The 17,646-nt window shown below is 44.7% G+C and overlaps 1 long non-coding RNA gene across 1 annotated transcript; it reads right to left on the bottom strand.

The window, feature by feature from the left end:
• Positions 1-1,721: 1,721 nt before the first annotated feature.
• On the bottom strand, positions 1,722-16,097 carry LOC310833593. The gene is made up of 3 exons (XR_014558827.1): positions 15,863-16,097; positions 14,051-14,236; positions 1,722-1,906 (listed from the first exon to the last, which is right to left on the bottom strand). It is a non-coding gene; the product is annotated as an uncharacterized lncRNA (long non-coding RNA).
• Between the last annotated feature and the right edge of the window lie 1,549 nt (positions 16,098-17,646).

Below are 17,646 nucleotides of genomic sequence, written 5' to 3'. Positions count from 1 at the left end.
TTTTATCTCTGATTGAGCTACGGGAATACAAATTTGGTTGCAAAACTACATACAAACCCAGAGCTTCCTGATAGCAAATGACACTGAGAAAATAAAGCGGTTCCCATATGTAGCGCCATACAGTCCTACGTTGCCAACAGACAATCATTATGGGGTCTTCTATTCCACTGAGCCTAGGGCTTGCTGATCAGAAGGTTGGCGGTTCGAATCCCCACAACGGGGTGAGCTCCCGTTGCTTGGTCCCAGCTCCTGCCCACCTAGCAGTTCAAAAGCACGTCAAAGTGTAAGTAGATAAATAGGTACTGCTCCAGCGGGAAGGTAAACAGCGTTTCCATACGCTGCTCTGGTTTCGCCAGAAGTGGCTTAGTCATGCTGGCCACATGACCCGGAAGCTGTACGCCGGCTCCCTCGGCCAATAAAGCGAGATGAGCGCCGCAACCCCAGAGTCGCCCGTGACTGGACCTAATGGTCAGGGGTACCTTTACCTTTATTTAGCTCCATAGAGCTTTTATGCTAAATACAAATTGAAATACTACCAGCCAGTGCTTTTTTCTTAAAAAATGTTTAGGGGTCCTCTCTTTTTCTTACTCATATTGAAATACTGCTCCTCAATGAGGCCAAACTTAGATTCACAAAATGTTTAGGGGGTACGTGTACCCCTGCGTACCCCCAGAAAAAAACCCTCTGCTACCAACTATCTACAATGCAAAAAAAATTTGGACATATTTTAAAAGGGTTTAAACAGTTGCAAGCACCATGTACAAAAATACTAGCATTTAAGCACACCGTTTTAGTGACGGAAACGTACCAGTATGTTCTAGAAAAATTTGGGGTTTGCTTATGCAGCCCAACTCCCCAAGGGCCTCGGTGTGCCCCAAGTTCATGTTTGGTCAGAGAAGAATGGATGGAGGCAAGATCCGGCATAAGCAAGGAAGATCTTTATTTTTCTGTTGCAGCAGAGTCGTCCCCCCACCCCCACTTGCAAGGAGGTGAGAGACCAAGAACAAAGCTGTGCAAGAACTTTTAAAGACTTGAAATTGCTTTACTGCTTAACCAAAGACCACCCAAAAGGCATCATGCATTGGGGAATATTTCCTAAATTTTGAAGGGTGAAGGTTTGGTTTTCTGCGGAGTATGTGTCTATGTGTGTGCACCCTAAAATGTTATAACACATTAAAAAAACCAGAGAAGTGGTAGCCATGATGTTGACACAGATCTTCCTTTACATTTTTCATATTTGTCCCCTCTGCCACTACCCCCCCCCCCAATGCAAAACTTAATGTACAAAACTGTAATGGCCCCTATGCATTACAACCTGGTCAACTTTTAAGTCAAAAGCAACATGCTTGCAGAACAGAACAGCCGCTTTTACAAATGGGTTTCTGCTGAAATTGAAATTGTTCCCTTGTTAATCTCAGCCTTCCATTCCAGGCCAACAGGCTATTCTGGCTTTTATTAGATGCAGTAGAATCCAAAATAGAGGCTGAATAAAGTAATTGAATAGGAAGATAGTATAGTTTAGCCACCTCTCTCTCCCCCCTTTGCTTTTATTCTCTCCCTGGGGGAAAAGCTCTTATTATTCTTTATTCTCAATCCAGTTGTTCCTTTTGGCAATCATGTAAATCCTGGCAACCGTCTCACAGCAGAAGGAGAAGTCAAATCAGCAGGAAGTTTCTTATGAGAGCAACAGGCAGCTGCGGAAGACGAAAACCCCCAAACAATCGCTCTCAAAAGTGTTGCATTTATTTATTTTTTTAACTCCTTAAGAGATAAAAGGGGCCCTTATTCACTGAAAACACTTAGATACTCTTGAGAATAGAGTGCCCTTGATAATTGGTTTCAGGAAAGCCGGTGCCTCTGGGGGAAAAAAAGCCATCTCTTCATTTGAAGTTGCTCCATTTCAGATCTGCAAATAGAAGGAAATGTTTCTCCCTAGCGTCCTTTGTATTATTCACACAAACGTTGACACCAGATTATGGGCAGGGATGACAATTAGGGTCCCTGGGTCAGCAGCATCCAAAAGCAGGACGAGACACCTGCTGATGGCACAGGGTTGCCAACACCTGGCAGACAAAAGAAGTCTGGGACCTGGAGAAAAGCTTGCAGGAAGAGGGCAGAACCAAATGAGCGAAATGCTCCAGAAAGGGGCAAGGTGGGGAAGGAGATGGGGGGCAGGGGGGGAGAGACTGGGAAGAGAAAGTGTGTAGACCATCAAGTAACTGGGAGACCATATCCCAAACCTAAAGCACCTGGGCACATCCTAAACGTAAAGGGACCCCTGACCACTAGGTCCAGTCGTGACTCTGGGGTTGCGGCGCTCATCTCGCTTTACTGGCAGAGGGAGCCGGCGTTCAGCTTCCGGGTCATGTGGCCAGCATGACTAAGCTGCTTCTGGCGAACCAGAGCAGCGCACGGAAACGTCGTTTACCTGCCCACCGGAGCGGTACCTATTTATCTACTTGCACTTTGACGTGCTTTTGAACTGCTAGGTTGGCAGGAGCAGGGACCGAGCAACGGGAGCTCACCCTGTCACGGGGATTCGAACCGCCAACCTTCTGATCAGCAAGTCCTTGGCTCTGTGGTTTAACCCACAGTGCCTAGAGTGGCAAAATTCTGTGTCCAGGTCTGGTGTCTGCCAGCTCCATCTGGTACGAAGGCTGAGACCCTACCTGCCCGCGGACTGTCTCGCCAGAGTGGTGCATGCTCTGGTTATCTCCCACTTGGACTACTGCAATGCACTCTACGCTAACAAGCAATGCGCTCTACGGCTAACAACCAATAATAAAAACAAGTCGATTAAAATACAATTTAAAAAACAAGATTAAAATACACCATTAAAACATTAAGATGCAGCCTCTTCACAGGAGGAGAAAGGAAAAAAGAAAGAGGGTGAGGGAATCAAATTGATTCTAAGCCAAAGGCCAGGTGGAACAACTCTGTCTTACAGGCCCTGCGGAAAGAAATCAGATCCCGCAGGGCCCTGGTCTCATGAGACAGAGCGTTCCACCAGGCCGGAGCCAGTGTTGAAAAGGCCCTGGCTCTGGTTGAGGCTAATCTAACCTCCTTAGGGCCCGGGACCTTTAGGGTGTTGCTATTTACGGACCTTAAGGTCCTCTGTGGGGCATACCAGGAGAGGTGGTCCCATAGGTACGAGGGTCCTAGGCCGTGAAGGGCTTTAAATGCAGTGCTTCAACAGGAGCAAAACCTCCCCTGTACCCTTGACACTGGATAACCAAGGCCTCATTAATAGGGGCACCCAGGACCATGCTGGGGTTGGGCAGCCAGGTACACTGGCCTCAGAGGGCTAGGTTGGCTGGAGGGCACATCAAGGACCTGCCAGACTTATGCAGTTTTGACTTTAGAACTATTCGAACAAGACTTCTGCCCCAGGCCTCAGACAAGCTCTGTACGGGTCGGGGGGGCATCCAAAGGGGTGTCATTGTATTCCTAGGGCACAGAGATGGAGTGCATATCTTTGTAGTACACAGACATTTAGGACACATGCTATACTTATTGGCATTTTGACAGTTGATCGAGAATAATAAGGATTTTGCACATTTTCCATTTGGGCAGGCTGCAGCCAATTGTAGCAGCAGCACTGCAACCACTGAGCAAGGCTGTTGCTTGGATCCAGTCCCCCCCCATTCTGCTCTTCTAATAGGAGTGTAAATGTGTGCACAAGATTCCAAATCCAGAGAAAGATCTGCCTGGTGGAACCTGCTTCAAGCTATGGATTCCTCTTGCTACATCAGGGCTATAAGAGATACATTCATTTGGCCCCCAAATTATCTGCTTCCAAACCTGCCCAAAATAGGTCAAGGTAAGATACGAGACTCTTAAACTTCACCTTTATGTTAAAGCATGTTGTGAAGCCATTAATTACAGATGGTGTAAGGTCTGCATTTGATACCTATTTTGCAGCAATCATTATCATACAAATTAAACTAAGCCACTCTGGAGAAGTACTTATATTCTCTCAAATAAGACAAGGGAAAACTTACAGGTCAGTGTCGAAGTGGGGTAATTATTAGTTTAAAGATTTTATTTTAAAATGTAGATCTGGAGCATCTGACTTCAGTGATGAAATCACAGGGCATGCAGTAGAACTTGAGTTTCAGCACATGATCTTATATTTAATTATGTCTTTGTAGTCAACTACGGTAATAGACTCATGCAGTTGGTATAACACTATACAGTGGTACCTCGGGTTAAGAACTTAATTCCTTCTGGAGGTCCATTCTTAACCTGAAACTGAGCCTAACCTGAGGTACCACTTTAGCTAATGGGGCTTCCCGCTGCTGCAGCACGATTTCTGTTCTCATCCTGAAGCAAAGTTCATAACCCGAGGTACTATTTCTGGGTTAGCGGAGTCTGTAACCTGAAGTGTCTGTAACCCAAGGTACCACTGTAGTTGCCTTTGACTGGACTTAACTGTCCAGGGGTCCTTTACCTTTTACCTACAAATGTTATCTAGTCCACCTCTCTGCTGGAAATCCACTGCATTGCTAAGAGATGGTCATGATGATGAGCCTATGCTTAAGAAACTTCAAATGAATGAGAGTCTACCATCTCCCAAGGGAGTCTGTTTCAATGCCCAAACGGTCTTTACTCTCAGGATGTTTGTCCTTATGTTTAGTGGAAGGTCTGCATGTCAGTGGTGGAGCATGTAGAAGATCTCAGATTCTATCCCTGGAACCTCCAGGTAGGATTGAGAGGAACTCCCTGTCTTAAACCCCTCAGGAGGACCACTGCCACTGGCAGAGGAAGAGTGGGGGGGGGAGCGCACCGCCCCGGGCAGCATGATCCCGCTGGGGTGCCATTGTGGCTGCTCACCCAGCCCCCAGGGCGCGCGTCACGTCCCTGCAGGTGGCGCGTCACGCCCCCAGGATGCGCACCAGCCCCGCCTCTTCCTGCTCTCCGCCCCCCCCCCAGTGCTGGAGCATGAAGCTCCACCACTGACCACTGCCAGCCAGTGTAGGCTGCATTGAGCTAGCTAGACCAGTGCTCTGACTCTATATAAGGCAGTGTTGAAGCAATGATACTTCAACATCAACTTCACTGCACTTCTTATGTGGTTCAGATGCCTGATGATCGTCTTCCAAAGAAACTACTCTTTTCCTAACTTAAGAATGGAAAGCGAAATACCGGTGGACGACAAAAGAGGTTTAAAGACGCTCTCAAGGCAAATCTTTAAAAATGCAGTGTAAGCACAGATAATTGGGAAACACTGGTCTGCGAGCTCTCCAATTGGAGAACAGCCTTTATTGAAGAAGCGCGAACTCAGGATGAAAGGGAGAAATGTACTAAGAGGAAGGCACGGTTGGCAAACCCTCACTGTGATCAACTCCCGCCCGGAAACCTATGTCCCCACTGTGGAAGGACGTGTGGATCCAGAATTGGCCTCCACAGTCACTTACAGACTCACTGTTAAAACTGTGTTTATGGAAGACAATCTTACTCGGCTACGAGTGATCACCAAAGAAGAAGACGATATAAGGCAGCTTCTGATGTTCCTATGTGTAGTCAGTCAATCAATCAATCAATCTCCTTTATTGGCATAAAAATGTCCATCGTATACAGTACATGGATCAGAACACAACACAGTTAATAAAACATAGTAGGAGATACTTTAAGATAAAACTGTCCAGACATCAGGAGGTACGAAAATGGTGATGTAATTTCATGGTGCCACTCAAAAATCTTGCCACATTCTCCACAACGTCATTACATTACTACAATTGTTCAGCAGATAAGACACCCTGGAAGAGTCAGTGCAATAAATCCCCTCCTTCGATAAGGGAACCAAATATTTATAATAATTTTTTTTCATAAAATGGGCAATAAAATAGGACATGTGTGATGGATTCGACCTGTTTTGTATGGGATTTTTGAGAAGCTACCTTGCAAAACTGCAGATGGTAGTGTTGTCAAAATCCTCTTTCTTATAATTTCAACCAATTGGTTTGGGTCCTACCCCCCGGGAGCAACAAAATACAGATCTGCTCCTTCATCTAGGTGATATCTAAATATGGCTAATCATTTCCTCTTTCCACTTAAGTCCACTAAGGTCTCAGAACTTTGTTTTATTCTTGTTCCTTTTAGCACTGAAGGTCTTTTGCTCCCCAGGTTTTAAAGCATTTTATTCACTTGTTTTGCAAATGTAGCAGATAAGCCAATGGGATGTAAAATATCTCCCCTGTACTTATTTTCACACGTCTTCCTAATGTTCAAAAACAATATTGTGCATGTAGGTGTTCTGTGTCAATACAACTAGTTTGAACAATGAATTATTATTATTATTATTATTATTATTATTATTATTATTATTAATACCCCACCCATATGGCTGGGTTTCTGCAGCCTCTCTGGATGGCTCCCAACAGAATATTAAAAACACGATAAAGCATCAAACATTCAAAGCTTCCGTAAAGAGGGTTGCCTTCAGATGTCTTCTAAAAGTCAGATAGTTGTTTATTTCCTTGACATCTGATGGAGGGCGTTCCACAGGGTGGAAGCCACTACCAAGAAGGCCCTCTGCCTGGTTCCCTGTAACCTCACTTCTCGCAGTGAAGGAACTGCCAGAAGGCCCTTGGAGCTGGACCTCAGTGTTGAGGGCTGAATGATGGGGGTGGGGATGCTCCTTCAGGTATGCTGGGCCAAGGCCATTTAGGGCTTTAAAGGTCAGCAAAAACACTTTGGATTGTGCTCAGGAAAACTCCACTAGTTCAAGAGGCAACTTCTTTTCCACAGTGGTCAGCTGGCTTCGTCTGGGAAGCCCAGAAGCAGGATAGGACCAGATTAGCCCTCTTCTGCTCATGATCCACAACAACAAGCATTCAGAGCCTCTGATCTTGGGAGCTTTGAAACTGCCAGCCTGCTTGCAATTTCTCCAGGCTGGCAGAAACGGGGGTGTTTTTGTTTTCTATTTAACAAATGCTGGAGATTTTCATTCACATTTCAATACTTAACTGGTCTCTTGGTATCCATTACAATATTGTCACCGACTGCTGGAACGCTACCAATGATTTGTTGTCAAAAACAGAAATTTCAAAAGCCTGCGGGATTAGTTGGGTCAGAAATTATGCACTGTGCTTCATTACCATATTACTGAAATTACATGCAGTCTAAACATTGTGTTTTTCCTCTTGATATATAATCACATCATGTTAAGATTTGATTCCAGAAGACTTAGCTAATTAGTTTTCATCATCTTCAGCTTATGTTTACGTTTCCTTGTAGCTGCTTGCAAGTCTCATGCCAGTATTTTTCAGCGGAGTTTGTCAAAAGTAGTTAACCCTGTCTTTGCTAGTTGTCTCAGGAGAATGTCGTGCTCTGGGTACATTCCACATACTGAAGCCTTTTTCATTTGGGAGGTGTTGCTGTACTGGCAAGTATGCAATACACTCCTGAATCTCTCTTGTTTATAATACCATTATGGGATACATGACCCTGCTAAGTGTAATAAAAAGAGTGTCTTAGGCCCTCACCTTTCTCTATCACACAAAGTAAGGGATGCGGAACCCAGAGCTTCCTGATAGCAGATGACACTGAGAAGATAAAGTGATCCCCATATGTAGCGCCATACAGTCCAATGTTGCCAGCACAGGACATGGGTGGCACTGTGGTCTAAACCACTGAGCCACTTGGGCCTGCCGATCGGAAGGTCAGCAGTTCGTATCCCCATGACGGAGAGAGCTTCCATTCATAGCTGTCAACGTTTCCCGTTTTTTAAGGGAAATTCCTTTATTCCAAATAGGATTCCTCGCAAGAAAAGGGAAAGGTTGACAGCTAGGCTCCTATTGCTTTGTCCCAGCTCCTGTCAATCTAGCAGTTCGAAAGCACACCGGTGCAAGTAGATAAATAGGTACCGCTGTGGCGGGAAGGTAAACAGCGTTTCCGTGAGGTCTGGTTTTCGCCACGCTGTTCTGTTGCACCAGAATCATAGGTACATAGGAATCTGCCTTATATTTAATCAGGCCAGTGTGTGTGTGTGTGTGTGTGTGTGTGTGTGTGTGTGTAAAGGGACCCCTGACTATTAGGTCCAGTCGTGGCTGACTCTGGGGTTGTGGTGCTCATCTCGCTTTATTGGCCGAGGGAGCCGGCGTACAGCTTCCGGGTCATGTGGCCAGCATGACTAAACCGCTTCTGGCAAACCAGAGCAGTGTACGGAAATGCTGTTTACCTTCCCGCCGGAGCGATCCCTATTTATATACTTGCACTTTGACGTGCTTTCAAACTGCTAGGTTGACAGCAGCAGGGACCGAGCAACAGGAGCTCACTCCGTCGCGGGGATTCGAACCACCGACCTTCTGATCGGCAGGTCCTAGGCTCTGTGGTTTAACCCACAGTGCCATCCACATCCCATATATATATAATTTTTATTAAATTTTATAATTTCCATTTCAAAATACACATTTAAACAACAAAATTAAAAAAATTCCTTCCAGTAGCACCTTAACGACCAACTAAGTTAGTTCTTCGGGTCATTCTCAAGTTCTCTTTCTCAAGCTCTGGGAGGAAGACCTTTCATTGCCTACAGACAGCCTCCCAATCTTAAACAACTCCTAACCCACAATAATACTACAACCAGACTTAACACGGACACTGGCACCAGAGCCTGCAATAAACCCAGATGCCAACTTTGCTGCCACATACACCCGGACAACACCATTACTGGCCCCAACAACATCACACATACCATCTCGGGACTATTTAATTGCTCATCGTCTAACATTGTGTATGCCATCAAATGCCAACAGTGTCCTTCAGCTCTCTATATTGGACAAACAGGCCAAACCTTACGCCAAAGAATAAACGGACATAAATCTGACATCAGGAATCACAAGACAGAGAAACGAGTAGGAGAACACTTCAATCTCCCAGGACATTCTATACAAGATCTCAAAGTAGCTGTTCTATTACAAAGGAATTTCAGAAATAGACTGGAAAGAGAAGCTGCTGAATTGCAACTTATTACCAAACTTAAAACCATGGAGAGACCTCCATGAACAAAGACTTTGGATTCTTATCTCATTATACATGACAAAGCCATTTTTCACCTTCTTACCCCTTGCTTTTTCCTGTAAGACCTATTGCAGTCGTTAAGAGTCGTCAACAGGCTCATCACAGCTATCTGCCAATCACCCATTCCCACCACCCTTCTGAGTAATACCCCTCCCCACCTTCTCACTATATAGAAGGGTCTGGTGACTTCTGTTTCAGTGTATCTGAAGAAGTGTGCATGCACACGAAAGCTCATACCAAGAGCTAACTTAGTTGGTCTTTAAGGTGCTACTGGAAGGAATTTTTTTATTTTGTTTTGACTATGGCAGACCAACACGGCTACCATTTAAACAACGTTAAACCAATGACTTCCCTTCTTCTCTTTTCCTTGGTTCATTTTGCATACCAACCATCCCTGCCTATTTTACATGACCTAAACCGTGCAGTGTTCCATTATTACATCCATCAAAACTTATTTACACTGTTGAATTTATCTTAATGCTACCAGCATTTTTAAATGAACGCTATTTTCACCTATATTTTCAGGAAACATTTTCCAGTCTTTTTTAAATGTACTTTCTTCTTGTTCTCTTGTTCTATATGTCAAATCTTCAAGCTGCGCGTATTCCATCTGTTTAAGTTGCCATTCTTCTTTGGTTGGGACCTCGCTCGTTTTAAGTTGTGGGTGAACATATCAGATGACACAGCGATTCTTCAAACAGCTCTTGTTTATTCACAGGCCAGAACAGAACTGAACTGAAGGGTTCAGCCAGCCTGCTTATAAAGAGCTCCACTAGAACACAACAGTAACCATTTTCTGTAACTATCCAATCACTGAACGTCACGTTTGATCCCTTATTTGCATATGTGAACCTGAACTATCTACAGTTATCCCCCTGCTGGCCCAGGGTGAGAACTTCAGTACATAACAGCGCGTTTTCGATTTTTGGGCTAACGAAACATGGGCCGCCATAGTAGCATACATAAATAATATTTTTTGACACCTGGGAATTTCCCTCTGAATTATCCCCAACAAAAAAGCCTTTGATTTTTTTGAAAGAGACTTTTAAAATATTTTTACCCAATTTATTATATCTCATTTCCGAATACTCTTTCACCCTTTTGATCCATCTAGCTCAAGAGATGTTTCCCCGCGGTCAAGTTCTGTAGGACTGCAGGGGAAACAGACAGTGTCCAAAGTGCAAGCAAAAAGTCCAGGTCTAGGGTTCAGATGCCATGCTAACTGAGATTAATCACAGGGGAAGAAGCAAAAACATGCAAACGCCTCATCATGTCTGTGCCAGAGTAGAGGGCACAACCCCAGGCTCATTTTTGTCATGATAAACTATGGCTTGTGACATGGGCTTAGCCAGGGGGATGCAGCTGCCCCCCCCCCAATCAAGTAAATTAATAAAAATTCTTAACAAAATAATAACAAGGAAGTCACGCGTGGGTGGAGGGAAGACACAGGGCAAGAAATAAGAAATGGATAAATGTTGGTACATAATGAAATGTGAAAATGTGAATTTATGAATATAACGTATTCTGTAGGTAGGTTGAGTTAGTGTAGCGAAATAAGCTGAGTCAGGAACACAAGTAAAAATCTGAGAGGTGGTTTAGTGAGTGATTTAGCAGATTTTATAGGTCTGGATAGGCACCCCGTGATTGTAATGGACCGATACTGTTTATGAAACCGCATGCTTGTTAAACTGCAATAAATAAACAGAAGTTTATGTTCCAATTTAACCCTGACTGGACTCAGTATTGTACCAGGTAGGGCCTGGGTGGTGGCAGCGAGAAATAAAGTGGTGGCACAGGGATCAATAGACAGTGAAACGTCCGGGGACCCTGTGTGATCACCACAGAAAAGTAATGTATGTAAAGATTCCATAAACAGTGGTACCTCGGGTTAAGTACTTAATTCGTTTCAGAGGTCCGTTCTTAACCTGAAACTGTTCTTAACCCGAAGCACCACTTTAGCTAATGGGGCCTCCTGCTGCTGCCGTGCCGCAGGAGCACGATTTCTGTTCTTATCCTGAAGCAAAGTTCTTAACCTGAAGCACTATTTCTGGGTTAGCGGAGTCTGTAACCTGAAGTGTATGTAACCTGAAGCGTATGTAACCCGAGGTACCACTGTATGTATTGCAACATTAATAATAAATAAATAAATAAATAAATAAATGGGGGGGAATTCTTAACTAACTGACCAATTGCATTACAGATAACTTGGTTCTGCCCCCACAACATAAAGCCTGCCCCCCTAAAATAAATCTTGGCTATGCCCATGATTTGTGATGTCTGAATGCAGTTGATGGCTGTAATTCTCTGCAACCTCTTCATTCACCCCACTAAGGTCATTGCAATGCCCATCTCCTTAAAAGCTATCATATGGCATGCCATTTTATCATCAAATTCTCTAGTCCATATGTTCTTTCCTGGGGTTTTCCTTGCATTCTCATACGCCTTAGGGCAGGCATGTCCAACTGGTCGATCGCAACTGAAATATACTTGGAGTCGAGAGTGGATTTCATGCTCTTTATTCAGCTCATAGGTGAGGAGGAATGAAAGTTTCCCCAAAGTATCTGCTTTATATACATTATTTACACAATGGGCTGCACGGGATTGGCTAATTCCGGAACTCTCCTGTAGGCCAAACAGGTTGTGGATTCACTTCCATCTGGAGCTGGATTGGGTGGCTCCTGCAGACCAATCAGACTGCTTCATTTTGGATCCTATTGTTCTAGGACCAATCAGATTGCTGCATTTTGGATCCTATTCAACTCAGTACATAACAGCAATCTACTTTGGTCAATCGCGGGGCTAACCACTGATCAACAACTTTGGTCAATCCAGTGGGTAGATCCCTGCCAGTTTGTTAATAGTGGGAGTAGATCACAGTCTGCCTTAGGAGATTTCCCCTTGCTTTCCCTCTTATTTTTGCCTACTATTCTAAGTACTTGACACAATTATATATTTAGAAATAAATGCACTTGACACACATATACGTAGATGCTAGGCTTGAGCCCATGATATATAATTACAGTTTGCATCACTATCATGGAATGTATTGTTAAAAAGGAAGTTATGACACTTTCAAATCCACATTAGCATATCAAAGAATGTGCCCTTAAATTGGAATGCGTGAAATAAGTTACATTTAACACACGCATATTAGGGAGCTGCAGATTCTATCTATTCATGTAGTTTAGAAAGAGATTTGTCTGACCAATTTAAGATGTTCCCCTTGCATAATGCACTCGCAAGGCCCGTTGTCCCTTGACTTGTAGGGGAAATGTCTCATACACATGATGGCATACAATGAAATAAGCTCTGGCTATTCCTGTCCACATAGGGATGCGGGTGGTGCTGTGGGTTAAACCACAGAGCCTAGGGCTTGCCGATCAAAAGGTCGGCGGTTCGAATCCCCACGACGGAGTGAGCTCCCATTGCTCGGTCCCTGCTCCTGCCAACCTAGCAGTTCGAAAGCACGTCAAAGTGCAAGTAGATAAATAGGTACCGTTCTGGCGGGAAGGTAAACGGCATTTCCGTGCGCTGCTCTGGTTTGCCAGAAGTGGCTTAGTCATGCTGGCCACATGACCCGGAAGCTGTATGCTGACTCCCTCGGCCAATAAAGCAAGACGAGCGCTGCAACCCCAGGGTCAGTCACGACTGGGCCTAATGGTCAGGGGTCCCTTTACCTTTACCTATTCCTGTCCACACTGCAGGGTGACAGAATTCACCCACCAGCACAATATGATGCAAATGAGTCATGCCATAGCATGTTTTGCAGACTCTCCTCATAAACCTCAAACACACACAAACCTCACTTCATTTTCATCCTGCATAGTGAGAAAGGGGCTCTCTCATGTTAGGCAAGAAGGCTGCTGAAGCAAAACACTTTGTCACTACTTTGCCCGCCTGACTGACTTTTGCTATGGCCGTTGAAGAAGCATCTTCATTTCTTTCATAGCCACCACAGAAGGAAAGTAGATTGATGAAGTAGGAATGGTGAATTCGGGTTATGACAACCAACCACGACTGCTGGAAGAATAGTGGAGGGAGCAGAATTAAGCCAGTTAGGGTGGGCAATGAGCTGGTGTGGGGCAGGGAATATGGTCTAGGGTGGGGGAAAGCCTCAGGTCCATGGGTGTAATGCGGCCATAAAAAAAATCAACAAGCGAGTGAGGAGCTAGCTAACCAGTAACTACAGCTAACCACCGGAGTTATCCATGTGCAGAATGGAATGCATTTCAGGAGTTACAGTACAGTGGTACCTCGGGTTACATATGCTTCAGGTTACATACGCTTCAGGTTACACACTCCGCTAACTCTGAAATAGTGCTTCAGGTTAAGAACTTTGCTTCAGGATAAGAACAGAAATCGGGCTCCGGCGGTACAGCAGCAGCAGGAGGAGGCCCCATTAGCTAAAGTGATGCTTCAGGTTAAGAACAGTTTCAGGTTAAGAACAGACCTCCAGAACGAATTAAATACTTAACCTGAGGTACCACTGTAAACTGCTAAGAAAGAAGTCTGAAGGCTAAAGAATAATAAAAAAGAGTTTTAGGAGCTATGTGTTTGTGATCTAGACTGTCCCGTGGCATCGCTTCCATGCTGGCCCAGGTCCGGAGACCTGTCTGCCGTGCTCCAATCATCATCTGCCACTCTCTGAGTGGTTATTTGGGGAGGCCTGATCTGTGGGAGAGGTCCATCTCTAGCTGCACTGCTGTTCTTATTCCCCCTCCCCTCTATTATATACAGGTACAAGAGAGGCCCTTTTTGAGCAGACTGAGTAGGGTCATACTTGTAGAACATAATGACCGCTCCCCACATTAAATGGGGGGCGCCCTTTGCGTGGTTGCGTGTAGCCCCTGGACCCTATGCGGCCCCATTAGCACAGGCTTGGCTTCACCTTCCCCCAGGTGGGATACCTGAAGGTCTCTGCCTGCCTCAGTCACTTGCCCAATCCCACCTGGGGAAGCGTTGCCAAGGTGACCAGGCCAGGTAGCGGGAGGGTCTATCTGCCCACACAATAGAGGGAGGATATTACCTGGGAATCCTCAGTTGGCTCCAGAGCTTTTGAGCAGACTGAGAAGGGTCATGCTTGTAGAACATAAAAACAGAAGAACATGCAGGATATTGGGGCAATAGCACCCTCTCCTTTGTGATTCCCTGCAACTGGTATTCAGACTCTGCCCTGCATATTTTTCTTCCACGAACCACTCGATGTACGCTGCTGCGTGAAAAGAAAAGAAAACTAGGGTTGCCGTAGATTTGGAATTTCCCGGACATACACGGAATCAGTGTCCAGGTGGAAATCCGCACCAAAAAAATGTCAACCCATGTCGGCCATATTGTTTTTGCCGATTTTCCTGAAAAATAGCTCAAAAACATTTTCTTTTTCTTGGCGAATTTGCCATAAAAAAAAGCTCAACAATGTTTTAAAAACAACAACAACACAACACCTCAACACAACTTTTCAAAATATGGCAACCCCAATAAAGTGTGTATGACTGCGGTATCTGATTAAGCTGGAAGGTATCTTTCTTCTCATGCAACCAAGCGCAATGTGCAGATGGTGAGAGAAAAATACATGACATTGGGGACTGGACCAAAAGCACCAGCACCACTCCTAACCCTACCTATTTCCTCCCTACATGCAAGTAATGCATAGAAAGGTCTAATATGTAACCCTAAACCTAAATAATTGTGCAGGAATATTTGTATATTGGCTTTATTTGGAGAGTCCATTTTTTGTAAAACTAGTGAAATAGTGACTACATTTTCAATTTGCAATGGCCAACACAATCTGTCCTGGCACATACATGCTAGCGGAACAGGTCCTTGCCACCAGGCTGTTACTATTACCATGTCGAAACCACTCATTTTCAAATATTATTTGTTAAGATGCGGTTTATGTAGTATGAATTATTGATCTGATATCAAACATCCTGGATGCATTCCATATGTGTGTTATTTACAGTGTATTTTCATTGTTGGTTAAATTGCTTGTCAGTTTTCTGACACAGTAATTAGATTACAACAGATCAGCCTCACTTGATGAGAAGCAAATGTTTGGGCCGTGATTGCTTATTTAAGCAAATCAGTTTGGATTGAAAATGAAATATTGGTGATGGCTTACATTTAAATTATCAGCAAGCTACATTCAACCAAGCCTGGTGTACTTGCTATGAAATAAGCCCCACTGAATTTAAGAAGATGAGAGAAGAAGATGAAGACGAAGACGAAGAAGAAGAAGACGACAACGACGACCTGGGGAAATCTTGGCAGGATATGCCAGGAGAGGAAGATGGAAAAGGTGCCGGACACAAGTTAAGAGGCTGTCCTGTATAAAGAAAGCTCCACAAGTAGATTTCTAAAAGCAGCCACACAATAAAAGCAGCCAAAATTACAACTGGAGGAGCTTTCATTGCAGAGAATGATGGTACCATGCAGCTGTACTGTGTTGTGAGGGAAATTGGCTGGGGTGGAAACAATGCAAACATCCAAAACCCAGTGGTAATCTGAACATTCTGGGATTCAACTTGGAACTATTAGTATATAAAGCCCCAAAGAATCTCAGGCCAATGTGCTTAAAAGACTTCCTTAAAAATTAACATTTTGGAGCTATTTTAAGGACAATCACCAAAAGCGACACTGAATAAGTCCAGATTTCCCCAGACATTTTTAGCGATTTCCGCCTGGACATTGCTTCCAACTGCAGTATTCTGGCTATGACTGGGAAATTATGGATGTATTGCAACCCTTCTTCCCAGCTACTTCCAGATGTCCCAGCTAAGGTGGGAACATCAAATGAGGCCTCTATCGCCCCACTTCAGGATAGCATGTCTGCCCCACCAACCGAGGAGGCATGTGAGCCTGAGTTGGACAGCGAGGTGGTCAAACAGACTCAGGTCCCATCAAGGCAGTTTCATTTCAGTACAAGAGAACAAGGAGTGTTGTTGTGACTGCCTTGAAACAGGAATGTATCCCCTCCATTTCCCTAAGAGCAATGTGGTTTCATTTCCCTCCCTTGACAGCATAACCGATTGTGATTGGTTATGCAGTATTGTGACATCCTTGCGTTCCGTGTGCAATGGTGGATTTGCTAAGGTAAAGGTAAAGGTACCCCTGCCCGTACAGGCCAGTCTTGACAGACTCTGGGGTTGTGCGCCCATCTCACTTAAGAGGCCAGGGGCCAGCGCTGTCCGGAGACACTTCCGGGTCACGTGGCCAGCGTGACATCGCTGCTCTGGCGAGCCAGAGCCGCACACGGAAACACCGTTTACCTTCCCGCTGGTAAGCGGTCCCTATTTATCTACTTGCACCCGGAGGTGCTTTCGAACTGCTAGGTTGGCAGGCGCTGGGACCGAGCAGCGGGAGCGCACCCCGCCGCAGGGATTCGAACCGCCAACCTTTCGATCGGCAAGTCCTAGGCGCTGAGGCTTTAACCCATAGCGCCACCTGCGTCCCTGGTGGATTTGCTAGGAATACGCAAATCAGAAAGGCCAGGCGAGAAAAATGGCAGCAAAGGTGTTATGTACTGAGTTGAATAGGATCCAAAAGGCAGCAGTCTGATTGGTCCTAGAACAATAGGATCCAGAATGCAGCAGTTTGATTGGTCCACAAGAGCCACCCAATCCAGCTCCAGGTGGAAGTGAATCCGCAACCTGATTGGCCTACAGGAGAACCCCAGAATTAGTCAATCACATGGGGCCCATTGTGCAAATAATGTATATAAGGCAGACATTCTGGGGGAACTTCCATTCCTCCTCACCACTATGAGCTGAATAAAGAGCATGAAATCCACCCTTGACTCTGAGTGTATTTCAAAAGGAATAATAGATGGAGAAGCAAGAGTTGGGAACTACTTCAAACTACAGGGATGTGGGGGAAGTCCTCCTTAGAGGTTATTCATTAAAAGATTCATACCCACCAAAACTCTCCACTCAGAAAGTTTTGAGAATGAAAATTTGGCACCAGCTTAATAAAAAACAAACTCAGTAGCAGGAGCTCACAGGATCTGGCATGTGAGCTGAAAAACCCAGTGAACAGTGGATTGAAGTGAGGCCTTTGATGAAAGAACTATATCAGAGATTATAAACATGCTTGCCAAAGTGTCAAGTATTCCTGCTACTGCCAGAGCCACCAATTTTCTTTTAGCTCAACAGGGAGCCCTACTGATTCGAGATGCCAAGGGCCCTGGTTCAATTTTTTGCTGGAACGGATTCCTCACAAAGAAGAATAATCTCTTGTTTGATGTTTGCTCACTTGGATACCTTTCCATACGCTGCAATTTTTATTTAATCTTGCTGAATGCTCTTGTGCATTAGCTGATTTGACTGCAGCTATATAGTCAAAATATCACTTCCCTACATATATTTACTATATGAGGATTGCAGTCCCATCCGCACATACTTCAAATAAAACCTCACTCTTCTATCAGGATGAAGACGGGGGTTGAAAGACCAAAGGAAAGTTTGGGTTCATGGAAGCCAAATTGCAAGACAGCACAGTATCCTCTCCTACAATATGCAAAACAAGGACATATTTGCTGCTCAAATTATGTCTTGGACTTCGTTTTATTTTTAACGTATTTGCATTGTGGTTTTACTGGGAGGAATCCAGTGAAGCAGTATGGCAATT

This window comes from Podarcis gaigeae, assembly GCF_964106915.1.
Source record: "Podarcis gaigeae genome assembly, chromosome: 1".
Classification (NCBI taxonomy): domain Eukaryota; kingdom Metazoa; phylum Chordata; class Lepidosauria; order Squamata; family Lacertidae; genus Podarcis; species Podarcis gaigeae.
The sequence above is the reverse complement of the archived record's forward strand: the minus strand, read 5'-3'. Positions and strand labels throughout refer to the sequence as shown.